At 36.4% G+C, this 21,126-nt stretch overlaps 1 long non-coding RNA gene across 2 annotated transcripts in view; it reads left to right on the top strand.

Moving 5' to 3' along the window:
- Positions 1–21,126, top strand: part of LOC119714992 (uncharacterized) — a 54,844-nt gene that overhangs the window by 29,535 nt on the left and 4,183 nt on the right. Inside the window, exons 4-5 of one of the 2 annotated variants that reach the window (XR_011805070.1) lie at positions 17,286–17,347; positions 18,716–19,324. This is a non-coding gene — a long non-coding RNA (uncharacterized lncRNA). Of the gene's footprint in view, positions 1–17,285; positions 17,348–18,715; positions 19,325–21,126 lie in introns of those variants that run through there. The other variant, XR_011805072.1, reaches the window with a different exon arrangement.

Raw genomic sequence — 21,126 nt, 5'->3', positions numbered from 1 at the left:
TCACTTATAGTAAAGAGTTACTTTGATCTCTCTGACAAATAGAAGATTATCCAAAATTCCTGCCAAATTGGACTTATTTTTTTCTTCTCTACTTTATCTCACATCTCATAGAGTTGCAGACTATTTTAGTTTGGAAGTGACCTCTAGCAGTCATCTTGTCCAACCTGCTGTTCAAGCAGTGCCGGCCACAGCAGGCTGCCCAGGACCATGCCCAGTCAGCTTTTGAAGATCTCCAAGGAAGGAGACCCCACAATCTCTCAGGACAACCTGTGCCAGTGCTCTGTCACCTGTACAGCAGAGGGGGAATATTACTTTTGGTCTGCACCAGCCTTGTCCCTAAGTTTGACTGTTTTGCTCTGAAAATTAGTGTGTCATTCAAAAATATATAACTTGCTTCATTTACAGTGACAGTCAGTAGATAGAGAACACGTGATGCTGAACAGAAAGTAAAGAAGCAACAGCATGTAGGTATTATGTCAGTGTCACAAGGGAGCAGATAATGCAGGAAACTGGGAGGACAGTGTACAAAGAATTTTCCATGCAGATTTTTTTCTGTATACCTGGGCAGCTGGTTTGCGGACCCTTCCAAAAAATTGGCTAGGTCCATGCAAAATGGAACCTCAAAACAGTAATCAATACACAGGTTGTCCGTGTTTTCTAAAATGTGTATGAAGGTTTGAAAGCTTGCAGTAAAATAGCCATCTTGATGGGGTTATTTATGGTTTTAAGCACAGCTTCAGATGTAGCTGAGGGAAGGAGATAAGGTGGTGTGAATTTTATATCCACCCTGAAGCTGAGTGCAAACCTTTGCAGAGAAAATTTTGTAGAAAATAGAGGGAGAACAGCGGCATAAATTTTAAAGCCCTTTTAAAATCAACTGGATAATCCATTATGTTTGTATGGGTACTGAGCCAGGACATGGCCTTTCTGTTTCAGAATAATTGGCTCTATTTTTCCGTAGTGTTTTGAGAGATATATAAATACATTTTTGGAAGTGAATGCAGCTGAGGGGAACCTTCATCTTCTCTACTCAAACTATAGCAGGAACTTGGCAGCGCATGCTCCAGATGCTGTGCATCAGTATCACTTGTAACATCAAGGAATAAGTGAACCCTTGATGCCCATCACTTCTATTTTCTGACAGTGTCTGTTCTTTTTTTTTTTTTTTATGCACGTGTAGCACTTGATTTTATTTTGTTTTACAATTGTTATGGCTGCTCTGCAATGTACTGTAGCTGGCTAGTAATCAATCATATACATGTAATCTTCTGTTTTCTTTCCAGCAGCAGTTCAGCAGGTTTTTTTTGTTGTTGTTGTTTTGATTTTTTTTTTTTTTAACTATTTCCTTTCAACTACGTGTGCAGTTTCTGTTAGCAAAAATAAATCAAAGTAGGCCTCAACACTTCCAACTTCAAAGGCAAGAACTATATTTATTAGACTGGCTTTCTGATCTCTGTCTATGAACCCCTGGAAATGTGTTTGATATGCAAGCTAATAGGGTAGTGTTGGTTGCCGAGTTCAAAGCTCATGTTTATGATTGCCAAGGGTTGGCTCATATATTTTGTCTTTCCAGCTGAAGGAAGAGTGTATATTTAGTTGTAGTTTGTACCACTGGAAGATCATCTGAGTTGCTTCTCGAACAGATCTGTTTTTATCTTGTCATTGGCTTCTCATTGTGCTGAGCTGAGACAAGTATCAACAGCCAGTGCTTATCAGTTGTGATCAGATAGAATAGGCTGGCTTCAAAACGGAGTTTGTGGTAGTAAGAGGAAGAGTTGTGGGCGTGGTAGAGGCTAGAGATGGACATAATAGGAAAGAAGTGATGAAGATGGCTTTGTGAAATATAGTCGTAACATTTTTGGTGAGCACAAGCTGAAAGGCCCTTTTGTATCCAGTCTCACCTGCTATTCTGTGATTCAAGGATCATTGTTCCATTGAGATTACATGGACATTTTTGAGAACTGAAGATAGATGCTATGATACATCTGAGGCTAAGACCATTGATGACAGAATGATTCCATCTGAAGAAAATTCCTATTGCATCATTTTGAAATATTACATGATGCAGGGCAAAGTCAAGTGCTTTAGGCCAGTGTCATCTCCTTCCTTCTCTACCCATGGAAAAGAATAAATTAATTTTTGTTTGGGATACAGCAGATAAAATATCTTAAAATCCATGTTGTATCAAATTCTGTGCAGGAGTAGAGAAAAATGATGCATTTTGAAAATGAAGAGAGGAAATAATATCTATCCAAACATCATATGTTAGAATACAAAAGCACTGAGAACTGCCTTTAAATACTGTTAGAAGTCTTCAACTCTTCAGAGTCTGTCCCTGTGGTCTTGCTGTAACACCAATTCAAGGCACAATACAGGAACTTCTATATTTCCATCACATCAATATGTGTGCTCCTACAGTCCATTTCCATAGTACCAAACCTGTAAGTGGAAAAAATTATGTCTTTGCTGGGAATGTTTGCTTGGACTTGTACAAAACAGAAATCAGAAGTATATAATTTGGTCTCTGAAAGACATCTTGTTAACTGTCATATTCAAAGCCAGATCAGTTTAGATTGGCTTGTTAAGTGAATTGTCCAGTCAAGTTTTAATATCTCCAGGGATGGACATATCATGAATATATGGTTGCTCAGAGCGGTTGACTCTTTTTCCAGTTGTTGTTATCTGAGTTGAAAATGATGATTACCAAATATACATATAGCCAGTGGAAGCTGCTATTGTGACTGTCCCAAATTAAAATACTAATTTGTCACATTCCATAGCAGGGCTAGTAGTGTAGAAGTATACAGTTGTATTAGCAGAGATTAAGACAGCTAGCAGGCAAGAATCCGTGAAGACTTCAAGTATTTTAACGTAGTTTCCACAATTTGGAAAGGGTTTTCAGTTATCTGAAAGGTTAGTGACTGCAGCATAAGTGCACTGATAATTTTCAATAAAATTTATTTATTTTTTCTGTATTCTGCCCCAAACCAAAGATTGCACTAGCCCCTTTAGAAGGTTAGCTGGGAAGCTCAGATGCAATCATTTGATCATGTTAAATACCATTATTTTGACCACCTTCTGCTGTCAGTCTTTTGAGAAGAGGAAAAATTGAAACAGAATATGAGTTTATGACGTTTCATATTCTGCTGTTTAAGTCTAGCCTGGCAAATATCCACACAGTCCATATTGGACATTGAGAGTCAGCAAACAATCTACTTTGGTTGTGAAGGTGAGGCTGAATTCTTATGTGCTTCATCTTTTTTTATTCCTGTTATACAAAGGATGAACTTACACAAGAAATCAGTAGAAGAATCAATCAAGTCATTGGTTCTGTATCCAAAAGATTTCAACAGGTAAAAAGTCTGTAAAATGAAATCTTTGTCAAAGGCTGAGGGTGGAAAAACTTGTTAGATGCTCTAAAATGATATGGGGCTGCTTATTGTTGAATGTAACAAAACTGCACTCCAGTCTGTTCTTCTGTACTCTGAAGATTTAGAACAGTAATTTATTTCTGTAGGATAAAATACCTCATAATCTGCATAGACCAATATGAAACCTGGTGCCACAGGCCTGTATCTTAGCCAAGTTTGCTCTTCTACAGTGGAGGTCTAGGGTAGATACTGTCCTCAATCTACTTGCATAGATTATCTATCAGAAAACAATCCAGGTCACTTCATTGCACACATTACATTTTGTTTTGTTTTGTTTTGCTTCTTAATAAAAGTAGTTGGTAACTAATTACTCATGAAATAGACAGGCAGGTAAATTAATTTTTGAAGTCAGAATGACTTCAGTGTGCTGAAGTGCACTAGAAAATCGAGGTACCAGCTTGTTTAAATGAAGCAAACACTGACAAATAGAAAAACCTTTTTAAGTATGGGTAGGACTAAGGGAAGATTCTTTCAAGAAACATGCTTAAAAATGATTGCAAAAACAAACAAACAACAACAAAAAAGCAAACAACAAAAAACCCATCCTGTTCACAATTTTATGTTTGACTTTTACACATCATTAAAAATTTTCCACTTGAAAGATGAGAAGTGTCAAATTAAACCATAACAGTCTGCAAGTACATAAATACTGAATCCGTATGTGCAGATACAACAAATACATTAAAAAATACACAACTTCAGAAACTTGTAAAATCTGTGGTTGTTTTTGTTTTTATGGCCCAGGCTTAGTTTGTACGGGAAAGGAGAAGCCATTTTTCTCTGTCCATTATTTACCTCCTAAAAGAAAGAGAAGAGATACATGGTTTGGGGGTACTGTAAATACGGTAAGAAATTACTACATTCTAAACAAATCAAACGGCTTCTGTGCAGAACTAACTCACTAATCTGACTAGTCCTGTGAGGTGCCTCAAAATAGCAAAGCCTTTTCAGCCTGTTTCATTTTCATGACAGATTTTGTGCTTCAAATACCTTCCTATACTTCACACTTCACAGATTTTGCAGAACTTTGCACCTTCTTCAGGCATTGAAGAAGCAGGTACAATTCGTTCCCTTTTAGATATTTCTTGGCTTTAACTAGTTATTGAAGACAGATTCTGTAAACAGTGTGGGCATGAAGAAGGAAAGGGCTTGAAGAAGGAAAGGGCTTAAAGAAGGCAGGGCAGGGAGGAAGAGAGTAATGGTTCTGGAAATGCTTCCTTGTATGATGACAGCAGCTTCCTTTCTGTAACTGCCATATTAATCATAAGATTTAATTTAATAAAGCCTTGATAGTATATGTGGAAAAATAAGGATTACATCATAACTTTTATTGCGGCACAAGAAGCAAGAACCTTAGCTTAGCTGGAAGGAGGGAGAGCAAAGTCTTGCTCTTCTTCTTTTGAAAGAAGAAAAAAAAAAGATTCTGGAGGTGAAAAGCCCTACTCTGTTTTAAGATAACACCTAAATTTGGAACTTTTCACATAGTATAATAGTGGTAGATTCAGATCCTGAACAGAGGAAGATTTAGGAACAGCTTAAAAACCAGCTTGTTAGAATGTTCTGATGCACACCACAGACTGCTTTTCTGACAGGGTTGCAGACTGTTACTTCACTACCAGCAGTTTTCTAAAGCTGCAAAAAAAATTTGGCTTTTGAATTGGCCAAATTCCATTTAATGTGAGTAACTCACACAGAAAATGGAATACCAGACATTTTTATTCATTAATTAAATGAAAGACTTAATCAAAAAAATCTTATGTTATCTGCCTTGAAACATCGGAACTGTAGCAAGACGGTTAATACCAGTACTGGTGACAGTGTGATGTGTCACTGGTTCCTTTTTAGGGTAATTTTGACAAAATAAAGAAATCAGAATTATTAGAAGATTGGAAATTATTTTTTCTCTCCCTTCAGGGGGAATAAATTGAATCACTCTGCCAGCAGTTCTCATTTAATTTCTAAAAAGATTTGATGCCCTAAATTTTGTTGGTGAGCTGTGAATAATTTATGAACCTTATTTATCCTGTGCTTTCTCATGTAAATGGCCATCCAGAATCACAGAATCACAGAATTTCTAGGTTGGAAGAGACCTCAAGATCATCGAGTCCAACCTCTAACCTAACACTAACAGTCCCCACTAAACCATATCCCTAAGCTCTACAATTTTTTTATTTTTTTTTTGATTTTCTTTTAATTTCTAAAAGGTCTCCCTATATATCTTTCTTGTACAGCCATAGCCACTGAAAAAGTAAGCTTTTACATGCTTAGAAGTGTGTTTTTTTTGTAGGAACACGAGTTTAAGAAAATACTGCATACACAATGTTCACAGCCTTCTATTACGGGCTTCCAAAGAAGTTACTTATTTGCAAAGTCAGCACGTGGGGAAAAAAAAAAAACAACAAAAAACAAAAATTACCAACAGTTTCTACTTTAAGGCAACCTCAAGCTGTGTCTTAGGAGTGCATTTTGCCTCACATACTGCAGAGGACCTACAGATGTTCTCGTTTGAGGTGTGTCAAAGTTTGGAATCTGTCAATATACAGTTTACTTGGATGATATATATAATTTTTTTTTTTTTTTTAAGGCCTCATATGCCTGTTTTTGGTTTCTTTTTAAATAAAAATATTGCATTTCCTCAAAATCAAAATGCAAAGTGTGAGATAAAGATGTAGTGAAAAATTCTTGCATTTGTTTAAACAGAGCAAGGAACTAACCTGGCACACCACGGAGCTGAAACAGTTTCACTAGTTCTTCAGTGGTTCCCAGCTACACCAAGTAATTGCTTTCAAGTTATAGAGTTGTGCTAGATGACCACAAACACCTGCCCAGTTTCCATGAAGCCCTCATTTTTTCTAGTGTCTCTAAGAAGTTGATCAGAAGCAAGTTTGCACTTGCAGGAAATGGATGCATATCATTAAATACACCTGAGATTTTGAATCTTGTATTCAGTAAAAACTGACTAAAAGTTTCAGATACTAGGAGTCAGAGTCTCTAAAGCTTGTTCTGTGAACTGTACAGAAACAACAGGACACAGCTGACACAGCTTCACCTAGTAAAGAGACTTTTTTTTTTTTTTTTCGAATAAGGCATTAAGTTAGTTTTTATGATCCCTTCTACCATGTTACAAACTTTGTCACCTCTTATCTCCCACTCGTTTCTAATTTCTGCACACCTCCAGTTCTGTTTGCTGCCAGTTCGCTCTGGCAGAACGCATTGATAGTTTCCAGGCTTCCTACAGACACAGTTTTGTAACTATTTAGGCACATCCAATAATGCCATTACACAGCTCAAGGATCCTTAGCACACAAGGATCCGCCCACAGTTTCCTCTGAATTGGATTCTAACCAGATTATCCTTGTTCTTTCTAATTTATTGAGCTAGCATGTAATGTATTTATATAAAATTAGTAATTTAACCACTTCCTTGATGAAAAACATAGCTGCTGTAATTTAATTATGAGTTTTAATCAGGGGAAAAAAGAACGACCTTTCTAAAGGCTAAGGAGCTAGTTTTATTCCTTAGTATCTTTGTAAGATTACAAATCAATTTGATTTAATTAAGCCATATGTTGGAAATATGTTGTTGATCACTAAGTATTTATTTTCTAAAACCTTAAAAGAGCATTTAATAAATTAATTTTCAAAACAAAAAGGTTGTTTTCTTTGAGTAAATTTTGTTGGAAAGCTTAGCATCTGTTTCACAGAAAAAAAAAAAAGGTTGGCTTTTTCTTTTGAAACATAGCTTCGTTGTTATTGTTGTTTAATATTTTTTAAAACCTCTGCAGGAGTGATATTTACTTTTTTAGCCATGTTAATGAGATAGCACAAAGCTTCTAGTCTTATGGAAATTTGTTGTAATATTCTAACAACCACCTTTTTATGGCACCCAGAAGTCTGTCACGTGAAGGTTGTTCTTTCATAGGATCTGAATTAATTTCAGGGTAAAGTGCTATCTTGTTTATTGCTCCTTTATTTATTCCTTCCCACCTCCTCCTAACTCTTACAGGACTATGCTTAGATTCAGAGTCACTGCAGCTAAAGTGAAATGGCAAGAAAGACTGTTCAAAGGGTTTTTTTGTTTGGTTGGTTTTGGTTTTTTTTGTTTGTTTGTCTCGCTGTCTGTTTGTTTGTTTGTTCCCATATTCTCCTAGTGAATTTAGGAGCCAAACTCAACGCTTAAGAGTATTAGTTAAGGGGTTAAATTTTCCACCTGTCTTATCAACATAGAATGGTTTGTATTGGAAGGGACCTTAAAGATCATCATGTTTGATCCCCTACCATGGGCTGGGATACCCTCTGCTGGACTAGGTTGCTCAAAGCCCCATCCAACCTGGTCTTGGGCACTTCCAGGGGCATCCCATCCACAGCTTCTTAGAGCAACCTGTTCCAGTGCCTCACCACCATTAGAATAAATAATTTCTTCCTAGTACCTAATCTAAATGTACCTTTTTTTTAAATTTGAAACCATTACCCCGTGTCCCCTTCACTGTACACTGCCTGATAAAGAGTCTCTTCCCAGCTTTACTGTAGGCCCCATTTAGGTAATGGAAGGCCACTGTAAGGTCCCCCCAGACCCTTCTCTTCTTTAGGCTCAACAACCCCAACTCCCTCAGCCTGTCTTCATAGGAGAGGTGCTTCCTGCTCAGGGCTGTTCCCAACACATTCTCAGAGAAGGACTAGTGTGTTTACAAAATAATGTATTTAATTTGTAAAGTTAGTAATAGCAATTAAAAATAATGATGCTAACAACTGATTGAGTAATACCAATTAAAAATTTCAGGAAAACTGAGGAAATGTCTCCCTTCCCTCTTTCTGTTTCCATTTTTGCAGGCCTCTTCCTCACTTTTTTGTTTGTTTGTTTGTTTGTCTGGCACAGGAACTCTGTTGCATTCTCAGAAATTTTAATATTAACACTTCAAAGGACTGTGCCTGCTGCAGAGCACTGGAGGTTCTTTTTTTTTCTTTGTTGCCATTGCTAGGCAACATGCTAATGACTAATCATGCTCTATTTTGTTAGTAACGAATGAACAAGACTCCCACAAATGTCAGAAATGAATAAACAAATTTCCTCTATATCATTTTTAATAGGAAGAGTTGATGAGAATGGGTCAAAAACCTTGCTGAAAAAGAATACAAAGGGGAAGAGCTATTCATACAGGCAGGCAACTGGACAGCTGACATCTTACTCATGCCTATGAAATTTGTAGATTATGTACTTCTAGTAAGGCACGGATGTCAATTGCTGGTAGGCACAGAAAACTCTACTAGCTTAGTAGAGTTGTAGTTAGAGTCCAACTAATATTCAGCTCATTGTGGTTTGCATTTTTTTAAAAATGTGTGTATGTGAAAGAAAGAAAGAAAGTGAACCATCAAAATGAACCCTACATGAGGAAAAGATGCAAGTAGTTAGGGAATTTAGAACAGAGCAAATGCAGAAGCATTAATAAATGCAGTTTGTTGTGAAGAAAAAATAAGAGCCTGGAGAATCATCAATACTACAAAGCATCTCTATAAGATAGCCTCTATTATTTCCACTCCTCAGAAGCAGTCTGGTTAGATGATCTGTCACAAACTTATAGGTGTTTATGTTTGGCTTTGGAATCACATTCCTGACCATTGTGCCTAGCAGCCTTCCCTCTTCCCATTCCCATACTTAGAGAGGCATCATTGTTCTTATTTTATGTGTGGTGTAAGTCTACAAGGTTTGGAGGAAAAAGAAAGGGTGAAATAAGCACTTCCACAGTATATGTTCCTCCCACTTCTTTGCTTTGGGATACATCTCTGCTGAAGATTCCTCGTATTTTGTCTTTTGTGTTCTGGGAATCAGCAAATTTGTTGCTCTAATTTGATGGCCCTCACCTTTTCTGTTCAGGTTTATGTGCTGGCAGCCTGAGCAAAGAAAAAATCAGGCTTCACCCCTGGATGGCTTCAGGCAAAGTACTGCTAACCTGTGGACATCAAAAGAATTTTTTCTACAGTGTCCAACAAGCCTTGGTTCAGATGAGGCAGGATCTAAAAGCTAAAGCTGTTGCTTCTTAAATTTATTCCTTATGCCAAAAGATCACTCCTCTTCTGCCTACATCCTTGGCTCCCTGAACATACTACAATATTCTTTTTTTTTTTTTCTTTGCTATTCATTATTGTTCCTTGTGTAGCTTTCTGTCTGAGACAGTCCTCAGTAGATTGTTGTATGGCTTAGTGTGTCTGCCACTACATTTTACTGTTTCTCAAATGTTTTAGCAGATCTAGGGGGAATGGTGTATGAAATAAAATAACCAATGAAATAAACACTTCATTTGAAGTGCTTGTTAAATCATATACTGCACTACTTTGGCACTAATCCGAAGATATTTGAAGCACCACTATAGCTAGGCAGACACTGCTCGAGTTTTTTACTAAACAGATTTTTATATTTTGTTGCTTACTTTGCAGCAGTCATGAAATATTGTGCTTGTACTCAAGCTTTGTGTTGGTGCTGTGGCTTGTAATAAAATAAAACCAGAAACGTGTGACAAAAGCATGTGTGCTGAGGATTGAATTTCCATTTCTTAAAGGATTTCAGGGCACTAACGTTTGGCTTTGTGCTTATTAAGAACAAAAGAAACAAAAATTTAAGGGGAAGAATACTGGAGGAGATAAAGTATTTTTGACAGACTACGTTTAATCAAATTGGAAGCAAATGTACTTTTTCAGTATAATGTTATTCCATCCTTCATGTAATATATTATTAAAACAGGAAAAATGTCTAATCATAATCTATGTGAAGATTAAAACTCTATTAATGGATCAATACCCGTATCTTGTTCTCAAATAGCTGTCTTTGCCTTTACTTCTATTAAAACTTTGGATGCATGCTGTATAAGCTGTCCTTGGAGAACTCTATTTTAAAAGGTGCTTGCAAATGGCACATGTCCGGTGCTTCAGAAAATAGCAAAAATTAGAAGATATGCCTCAACTCTCAAGGAATGTGTTGGAGATAGCAACTGGCAAGCTGATTTTTAAAAGGTGGATGTAGGGGTGGGAGGCGGAGAGTAGTTTTTGTGTACAATATGCAACTGTAGCTAAACTTTGCCTGGATTAATTTTTCTTTTTCTTTTTTTTTTTTTTTTTTTTCTTTTCTTTAGCCTTGGAGAAATGAAATTTCACTGAAGCTGACCTTTTATGGAAATAATATAAACTTGGTATATTTTCTTTACCAAGGAACACCTGAGATAAAAAATGTGCAACCTGTTTGATATGGCTCTTGGTTCTTTAAAAGTTATATGGGACACAAAAGGCTTTTATTTATTTTGGTGGTTCATTCTCCGAAAGTTGTTTCTGACTACTTAAATCAGTCTACTGAAAGGGAGTGTTTTGCAGTGAAGCTATCTGAGGTCATCTTGCAATATCGGTTAATTTACTAGTTTCACCATGTGAAACTTCTGTCTTCTGGACCAGACATACTGCAACATGCATTTGTGTTCCAAATGACAAGTTGTATGCCATGAGATGTCATGTTCTTAAATCTGGCATGGTCCTTTAACACAAGCAAAAAAGATCATTGCAATATGCTTCACAGACTTAAAGCTTAATGGTAAAGTGCTCTGCAATGCATTTTATAATAATAGCATAGTCAAAGTCAAACAGAAGATAAGTGCTAGACGATGAGGAGGCTGTGAGGAATATTATCTGGGAAACCGCCGTTGTGCTTAAGGAAGGCCACCAAAAACAGTGTTTTGTTTGTGACTTTCATCAGCTCGATAGGAGTTTGAAAATTTATTAGCTAACGAAACTTAGTGATAGAAGGATGCTCCTTGTTTCAATCAAATTATCTGGCTGGAATCTACAGTCCTCTTACGAAACTCAGGTCTTATCCTGAGTGTTTGTTATATTTACAATTTCCTTTCAAGTTGGTAGCCAGGACTGCCAAAATCCAAGAAATCTTTCTGCTTCTTAGTTAAAGTTATTTTGTATGTTAAGATATACTATCTTAGCTGATAGTATTTCTCAACAGCTATTGTCTAGCCATCTCAAACTGAAAGCTAAGGCATAGAACAGTGATGTCAGTGTTCTGTAGTTGATATCAGACAGAGGTCATCATTGTTGTACCCTTAATCAGTGTGAATTACAGACCAAATCCAGGCTACTGTCTGTTGGCTGGCTGCCCTTTCCTTTGTGGAATATTGCAAATGACTGTTGGATAGCACTGGATATCCCTTTCTCTGGCTGCGACCTAGATGGCCCATGGGTCTGAACTATTGCTGCTACTCGATTAAGAGGAAGAAGGCGTAGGATGTACTGGGATTTTGAGGCGGTTCCAGGACAGTGAATCAGTCCTTATGGATAAGGGACTGAATTGCTCTTGTTCAACCCCTAAGCTGCAGATTTCACTTCAATATTTCAATTTTTCTTATTTGTATAAATAATTGCTTTAAAAAACAAACACATCAAAAAATAGACCTTTGGCACGTTTGTTGCACAAAAGGACGTAGTCGTGCAGTACTTTGTGCTTTCTTTCAATCTTAAAATAGAAATACTTATTTTTAGACACTCCCGTAGTAGCATTTCCTAGTAGATTCTCTTCCACTTGCCTGTCATTCTGCAAGCTCCCCTCTGTTAAAACATATTTTTTTTTTCCCGTCTTTCTCTTTGTTATAGAATGCAACTGATAAGGAAGCTTCTGGTTTCCCTATTTGCTTTAGTGCTGAAACTGCATCTCAGAGAGTCTGTCAGGAGTTTACCAGCTTGGATATTATACTAAAACAGTATCTTCATTTAAAATGAATGATAAACCTGACACAGATGTTTACAGGATCCTTCTTCAATATGTTATCCACAGCTGGGAAAAAAAATGGAAAGACTAGGGAATGTGCAGAGACCAACAGGAAAAGCTTGGGCTGATGACAGCTTCTCAGGGCAGCACAGGGCAGCAGAATAAAGGATTGATGACTTGTTAAGAAGATGAATTTGGTAATAATTCAATGGTGGGAAAGAGTGTAAGGTGCACTGGAGCCAAGCCAGCTGCTTGCAGCTGACTTCAGCTGGCTCTTAGCCCAGAGCAGAGCAAAGGAGTGCTTGTCACTGTTAGCTTATATATGGTAAATAGAGTTCTACAGGTGTGACAAAAGAGATTCATAGTCAATCTGCTCATGCACAGAAGACTTTAAAAAGTAGCATTTTTTAGATAAAATATTTTCAGATTGAAGACTTCATAAAGAAATTTCCGAAGACTTATTTTCTCAGAATAGCTAGCACCTCAAGAGCTTGGATTTATGAAACCATGTGCTTAACTAGATACACCTTGGTCACTGAGCACACTGAAAAAGTTTCTTATTTCCCTGCAAGAAAGGAATAAAAGTTGATCACGTTTTAAAGACTCACGCAGTTTAGAATTTCTCATCACATGGCCAGGTAGATTTTTCAGATTTTTCTGGAAGCTTCTTTGTTGTAGCTGCATTCTCCTAAACAATTTGCTGCACAACAGTATATTTGGAGGAACTGCCTAATTATGTCTGAATTTCTAAACAATTGCTAAGCATCAGACTACTCCTTGCAACATGGTCAACTACTTAAAAACCCTAATGCTACTGGTCTCTCAAATGGACTCAGTGATTGTGCATGGAAAGGTGTTAAAAGTAAAGCTACAAAAGCACCATGAAGGTAGACTGAATTTCCTTTTAGTGTTGATGCTGAAATTTGGGCTTTCTCTAGTTCATGTGGTAGTCTCATGCCCTTAGTTTCTTATTTTGCATGAGCCCAGGGAGATCTCCATCTGCACTTGCTAAGTGCAGCTTGCAGTGTTGCATGTTATTTCCACCGTTCATGTTGCATTTCAGTGCAGTTGGAAATGCTTCAGCCATAAAGGGGAATGTGCTGCTCAGCCAAGCTGCTGGTAGGTGGCAATGTGCTGCCCAGAAAAGCATCTCCTGTGCAGAAAGCTAAGCAGCATTATCATCTGTCTGCCAATATTCTCCTCCTCACCTGCTATTCCACCTGATGATTTATTCCACCCCAAACCTGAGGGATGTAAACACACAAGGACAAAAAATAAGAATAAGGAAGACTGCAAGTTTGTAGCAAAACAATAACTTCAATTACAAAAACAATGAAAAAATGTCATTTTCCTTCAGATTTTTACTATGAGTACTCCTCTTCTATGAAATAATAAACATGTTGGTCAAAACAACAGTGACAAAGCAGAGTAATAGAATTAGGTTTGCAAGGAAGTGACACACTTTTATCCTGTGCTTTTCTATTCTTTGTTTAAATCAAATATCAGCAAGAACCTGCTTATAAAAAACAAATGATGTTGTTATCATCTGGAGGAAGAATGGACTTTATGGGTTTGGACTTCAGTACTGAGCACTTGATACCACTTAGGGGAACATAGAATTTCCCTTTCCTTTAATCAGAAATTCACCTATGATTGCCCATGGTCTGATAATGGGACAACGCCATAAAGGTTATACAGCACTTCAATTCTCCCCAGGATCCTTGTGTGGTCAGTGGAGACAGAGGGCTGTCTAGAAACTAAACTAGAGCAGAAACTGTTTTCAGATACAATGCCAAAGGAGGATCTGCCCCCTCTCCTCTCATCTGTCATGGATGTACTCAGCCTCACCTCCTCTTTCAATACCATTTGATTAAAAATGGGAAGTATTCTCCTGTTGTTTTTCTCCCTATATATATAAATTATGCACTGTCTTAAAGTTGTATCTATTAAGTTTAGTTATTTAGGTGTACTGAAGTTTTTAACTCTTGTGTTTTCATTTCTTTTTAAAAATTTAATGAGAAGTAATTTAATTGATAAGTGCTGCTGTATCACTGATGCACTGCTACGACACAAAGAGATTTGTTCAAATTAAGCTTAATGAGTTGGCATATTGAAAACTATTTATATATTTATTTAAAAGCTTCCTACAGTGTAACTCTGCAATTTATTGAGGAATCAATATTTTATTAATTTCAATAGAACTGACCACCTTTTTGGTATGCTAGGGCACGTATAACATCTTTTTTTTTTTTTTTTTAAGACCATAGTTGAAATTTTTGTAGTTTTGTTCAAAGAGTGATTACATTTGAAGTTTACAGAGTAACACCTGGCACTACAACTGTTCTCATATCCATAAGGTTAGGTAAGGTTATTCTCCATTTGGCTAACTGAGATTAAGAGGACAGACTTATTTAAAGATTAACAGAAAAAAAGTTCTTTAGTCATTGTTTACTAAGGCAGATGCTGACCATATATACCAGAAAGCAGTTAGACTGCAATCAACCTTTCAGAAACCAGGGTGTGGTTTTCACTAAAAGAATGAGAATTTTGCTTTTCAAGAGAACTAAGCTGGAGATGTAACAGGACAGAGCTCCTTTTTATTGTTAGGGTTGTTTTTGCTTTGTTGTTTGCTTTTAGTATTATTTGTGCTTTCCCTGGATAGTTTTCAGTGAACATGCTTCTTGACAATAAGCTACTTCACAGTCCAAGGAAGTATAAAAATATAGTCAAGTGAAATAGAAATCCATTCATTTCTACTAGTGGGCAGCATTAGAACTCACCTTTGTTAGTGTAATTCTGTTCATCTTTACTGCATGACTAAGGTCTGTCTTCTTTCGTAACCCCAGTTGTCAGCTGAGAATCAAGAAAATCATATTACTTTCCCTGAAATTCTCCAGAATCCTTGACAAAGAAAAGATTCTACAGTTTTAATGTTGCATTTGCTTTTCTCAATGTAATGCCACTTTATATTGGGTGTCAGAGAAGGGAATCTACACGTGTGTATCTGCTTTCACTTGTGATATGGCATGATGTAAGCTTATCAATACTGAATTAGCTTAAATACTGTTGTTTTAGAAGAAGAAAAAAAAAAGACCATTCTAGTAATTTTATTTGTTTATTAAATGCTACTCTTGCATAAAATGATGTAATGGATCTCAATAGAAAGTTTTTCTAAAATGGGTCAAATGGCAAAATTTTTTGTCATGTGATCTCAATCATTAGAGCTAGTTAACACTGTGGTCTCTAATAAAAAGAGAGAGATTACATTCGAAAGTGCCTCAACACTTGAATTTTTTCTTTTTATTATTAAAACAAACAAACAAAAAACCACCATTACCAAAGACTTTGGCAGCAGTAATGATTAAATATTTGCTTCCTTCTTTGCTGTATCAAGACTCTATGGTCACATATTACTGTTGTTGTATTTATGGAAGAAGAGCGATGAGATATCTACATAGAAAACATACTGGGCAAGTTACTGAAGCAGATCATTGCAGCTTACTTTGGGTATCAGATAAACTTGTGAACAGGCCAGTGTGGACTTAGAGATTGTGAAACTAAGAACTACATGGGAATGTCCACATAGAGACTACAGAGTAGGTATCAAACCCAAACCACAAGCAAATAACTCTAGAAAAAATGCCAAGTCTCCATACAGAGAAATGAAATTGGGCCTATATATCACCCTACCACTCAGACATTGGTTCACTCCCTGGAGATGTAGCATAAATGTAGTCTTATTGCATGATTTCTGTTGGGTACTTTAATGGTACTGGGATTTATTAGATGTTGGGGTAGTTAATGTCGGACCCAACAGATTGCTTTGTGGTTGGATTATCATCAACTGTCTCTGACTGGCTTCCAAAGTATCCTAACCACTGTCTCCCTTTCTTTAGAGCTGTGTCATGTCTCTAAGTATTCTAAGCAGAGGGTTAACTCTGGCAATGTTCTATTTCATTGTGGTAATAATGAAATTTAAGCCCAGGTATTCTGTTTGATTTAATTTAATTTCTATGACATACATACGGGTTTCATGAGGTTACTGGATATAGCTAGTATACATATGCAAAATGGTAACACAAGATTTTAAGAATGAAGACTAAGCAAACACTATTTTAAAAAATGTATTTCGAATGGGACAAACTCTATTAAAAAAAAAAAAAGTATTCAGAATGGATTTTGCAGCTCCAGAGGTACAGCATGTACAGCTGAAGAACAGCTATCCTTCTGTCATACAGCCCCTGAAAGCACCACAATGCTGTCCTCATGTTTCTATTCAGACATGAGAATACAGGAATACTCTTCTGGAGGAACATCTCCATAGATAAAGTAACAGTTCATTGTGCTCAGGAATATGCAGCATTGTCCATGAAAAACTTAATGGGCACAATCAGCTTCTATAGTGTTTTCCAAGACCTGTTCATTTGGCTCTGAAAACTAGTTCAAAAGGATGAAGCTCAGGATATTCTGCTTCGGATTAATTTCTTGCATACATAAGCAGCTGGAATCTTAAAAATAGTTTTCATAATCTTCAGTGGATTTCTGGCTACACCAGCCAAATTCTACAAACTAACATTAAGTATGTGTAGAAAATAGGCTCATTTCATGTGGAATAAATGGAATTTTAAGTCTTCACAATTATTACACTGATAAAAATTATGAAAGTGGCAGACTTTTCCTCACTTGGAGTAGTTGTTCTCTTTTTGACCAGCTTTTCTCTGTTTTACTTAAAAATTTCAGTTCTTCAAACTAGCCTTCTCTCTGTTCCCAAGCTACTCTTGCTCTATATTCTATTTTTGTAACTTAGTTTGAAACAATAGCTTCTTCTCTACTTAGTCATAACAGAATATTGCTGATGCATCATTATGGATGCATATCGTGTACCATGTGAACCTTAAAGAAGGTGTAGTTGGTGCACAGTGGCATGTCCTTCTGTGGGAAAGAACAGGTTCAGGGGAAGGTTTGTCAAGTTCCAGTTCTTGCTTACACCTAGATACTTAATGTAATTGGACTTTTCGTTATTGGCCAACACAGAACATAAACCTGTTTTTATGAACCAACAACAAATATGCCTTATTTTTGTATTGGTGTTTGTTTTCACAGCTCTTCTAGATGCTTTTGTTATCTCTGATGTCTGGGCTTGTGCATCTACTACTGCTTAGCAAGTAAGTGCAGATATTGTACTTTATCTTGAGAAGCTGGGAACATCTAAGAATTTAGGGCTTTGTATCAAAGCCTCTGTCAGAAACACTCTTTTTCTCCTCTTCTTAGTCTGATCTCTTAGTAATAAGTATTGAAGACAAGAAGAACTACTGTGAGCCTAAGAGAAATTACTTTGTGTGCCATGAGGGAAAAAATTAAAGTCAGGGCATGTAATCTGCTCTGCTTTTAAAAATGACTAAGGGAGATGAGTGCTTCTTGACTTGAAATGAGCAGTCATGACACCTGGAAGGTAACAGAGATGTTAGGAATTCTGCTGACAACTTGGATAAATGTGCCAGAAGCATTTTTTTATTTTTTTTTTAACTCAGAATGAATACTAATGATGGATGAATGGGAGAAGTGGGGACACAGTTCCTCTGGCTACTGTCAGCCTGTGCTTCAGTGAAACGTACAATAAGGCAGCACTTGAACTGGTGACAAGATAATTAAATCTGTCAACTGCTTGTGATTGAGTTTATCAACAGGTCATTCACCTTTAGTTTCACCTCTCAGAAATGTTGGTGCATGATGTCACTTAGTTTGGTATATCCCCAGGATTTCAGCAAAAAGACATGCCCAAGTGACTGTTTTTCTTACCTTTCTGTTTCTTCAAATTCTTCCATGTCAGTGTGACTAGAATAGATGTGATTGGAGGGACTCTGAGGTCAACAGGTTGAATCTGAGAAGAAAGAAAAAAGATGAAGGAAAGAAGGAAAAATGACTTTAAGTGTAATATTTGAAACAATAATGCAGTTTTATTATGTTCTTTTTCAAGACCAGTTCCTTTCAGTTTGGGACCACAGGATGCGCTTCTGGGAAGTATGTTAACAACTTAAAAAGCTGTCAGCATAGTTGTCAGCAGAATTTGCACACTGATTAAGTAAGCAGATTTTTCTACCATGATGGTAGGGGTGCTGTAGTTATAAGTATTCCTTCCATTCCTCAGAAGCACACATTCTGACTTCTATATAATCAGACTAACTGATTTTTTGATACTTGCCTAAGGAAAAAGACCCAAGCAGAAAACCAACCACAAAAACAGTTCTCTTTTGAGAACTTGTAAAAAGTGATTTTGTTCTATATAAGTATTATATTCATTCCTACCAAAAGGTCCATTGCCATGATCTAATATTTCTCCTTGTTTATTCTCATAACAGGGAAATTAAATTATTGTATAAATCAAAATGAACCAATGCTGAAACTCATACACAAACATAAGTTACCTCAGTGCAGGGAAAACTGTTGTTCTCTCGTACTGGAAGAAATTTAGTACTGTAGAAATGACTGTAAAATTATTTTGCCAAGACTTGATGAAATGTTCTTTTTCCTAGCTCGATCAACTTGTCACTTGCAGCAGAGCTTGGTAAACCATTCTCTACAGATCTGGAAAAAAAAGGAAAAAAAAAGAACAAATGTTGCATACCTTCAAACACAGCTAATTCTTCCATTAATGAAATCATCAATGAAAAAAAGATAATAATTGAAAGGACTCCCAGAGAGTCTTTTCAGGGTTTTCTGTCCTTTCATGAAAGTTCCTTATCCTCTTCAAAAATCTCTGAAAAATGGAAAAAATGGGGGTTGTTTTTTCATTGCCTTTTGTTTGTATTTTTTGTTGTTGTTGTTGGTTTGGTTTCATTTTTTGTTTGTTTGTTTTTATTTTTGTTATCTTTAAATTTGTTTTTAGTTGTAGAATACATGGAATTTTATTGCATTCAGGCTGCTTTGGATGAAGAGGAAATAAAGAATGGTTGTCAGTTAATGAAGTAAATGAGGTCTAAGAATTTTAACAGGATTTATTTATTGCTAAACTATTTCTTGGACTCTGCAATTTCTGAGCCAACTACCTTAGATAAAAGCAAAAACCAAAAAGGTTGGATACCCATAAAACACTGACTGAGGTTAAATACCATAAACTCATAAAGATATTTTAATCTTCTCATAACTCCTTACCTTTGCTGGTGATATCATCCAGATTTTTTAGTTCCACATGGAAGTTCTCTACTAGTCAGTATATTCACATTTTAGGGAACTGGAGAAAAGCCACAATGCTTCGTTGAAAATGTGCTACCACTCATGGAACACACTGCAGACCAAAACCTCATGATGACTGAAGGTCTCTATCATGTGTGCGACTGTTCTGATTTTTGTCTGTACTTCATGATGTACTGGGTGGTTTGTTTTAAACCAAGCACTCATTCTAGATAGCTCTATGAAATCAAGTACATTTAGGAAGTATATTAAAACAAAGAATATGTCTTGAAGCACACTACATGATTGTTAGAATAGAGGAACTCAGTGAGAATCATTCATCACAAGAGTCATCAGGCCATCATTACAAACTGTGATTCAAAGGCTTTCGTGAGAGAGAGATTAAGACTACACGTTAATAAAAGTGATATCAAAATCACAGGAGACAATGATTTATTTTCCTCCTTCTAATATATATACATTCTATTCTCTGAGATCCTACAGACAGTAGGCAAGAGGACTAATTAAAAAATATTTTTAGAAAGTATAATGCTTTAAGATGTCAAAGAAACATTTAGCCCTCAGAAGAGAAACTGCTGTCACCTTAAAAAAATAAAAGATTACTCTTTCTAAGTGCATCTACAATACTTTACAATAAATACTTTACAGTATTTCATCCTGGTCTCGTCGTATTGTCTATTTAAGTTGCCCAAGAGTTTCTGCAATAAAATCCTATTTGTGACAGTTAGGAGCTTTTATCTTTTTTAGACTAAAGTTTTTCATGCTGTAGATCTGACTTGGAGATCTGAAGTATTGCAGCGAAAATAGTAAAGGATTTAAAAAAAGTTCTAAAGAAAAAAAAATGTACTCCTGCAATATAAACTTACAGTAAGACTAGGAGTCAGATACAAGGTCAGCAGGAAACCAAGTGCACCCATGACACTGGGATAATATTAAGAATTGAATTGAAATGTGATGACATTCAAAGAGGAGTTTCGGAAAAGGGGACTGGAACTTTTACTGGAAACCTGAATCAGAACTGTGAGGGGTTTTCTCATTTTTGTCTTAACTCCATTGCCTAGAGACACTAAAGATTTTAAACTGTCCTATACAATATAGCACATGGTTAATTCAAATTCATCTGTATATCAGGTAACACAGTAATGTAGTCCAATAAAGAACCAGAAATCACTTCTTTAACTGATTACCCAACTGTGCTGGGTGTGAACTGGGGCTGTGGTCTGATAAAAAGGAGGCAAGAGCATCATACTGTTAGTTGTTGCATCTCAACTGTAAGAAAGTGTCTTACAACAGGAAAGCTTCAGATTCATAAATTTCTTCTTCTTAGGTTCTGAGCTAGTGTGAGTGATGCAGAACAACTTAAGTCAAATCAGATGAGTTTTAAGCCACTAATTGTGACAAGTTCTTTGTCATGTGTGGCTCGTCTCAAGAAAGAGATTAATGTTGAAAAACAATATAGAATAATATTTTAAATTTCCATTTATTTCCATTTTATTTTTCTAATTAGATTCTTGTCTCTAATTAGATTCTAATTGTATTATTCCCAGAGCCTGGAACAGAACTTATATTTCTCTCAAAATTACATGTTTTCACCAATGAAGGCACAAAATCACTGGGCAAAGTGTCTCATTTTTATCTCACAAAATCACTGAATGGTTGAGGTTGGAAGGGACCTCTAGAGGTGATCTGGTCCAAACCCCTGCTCAAGATGGTTGCTTAGGACCACATCCAGAAGGCTTTTGAAGGTCTCGAA

Source organism: Anas platyrhynchos, chromosome 27 (assembly GCF_047663525.1).
Source record: "Anas platyrhynchos isolate ZD024472 breed Pekin duck chromosome 27, IASCAAS_PekinDuck_T2T, whole genome shotgun sequence".
Taxonomy (NCBI): Eukaryota; Metazoa; Chordata; class Aves; order Anseriformes; family Anatidae; genus Anas; species Anas platyrhynchos.
The sequence above is the reverse complement of the archived record's forward strand: the minus strand, read 5'-3'. Positions and strand labels throughout refer to the sequence as shown.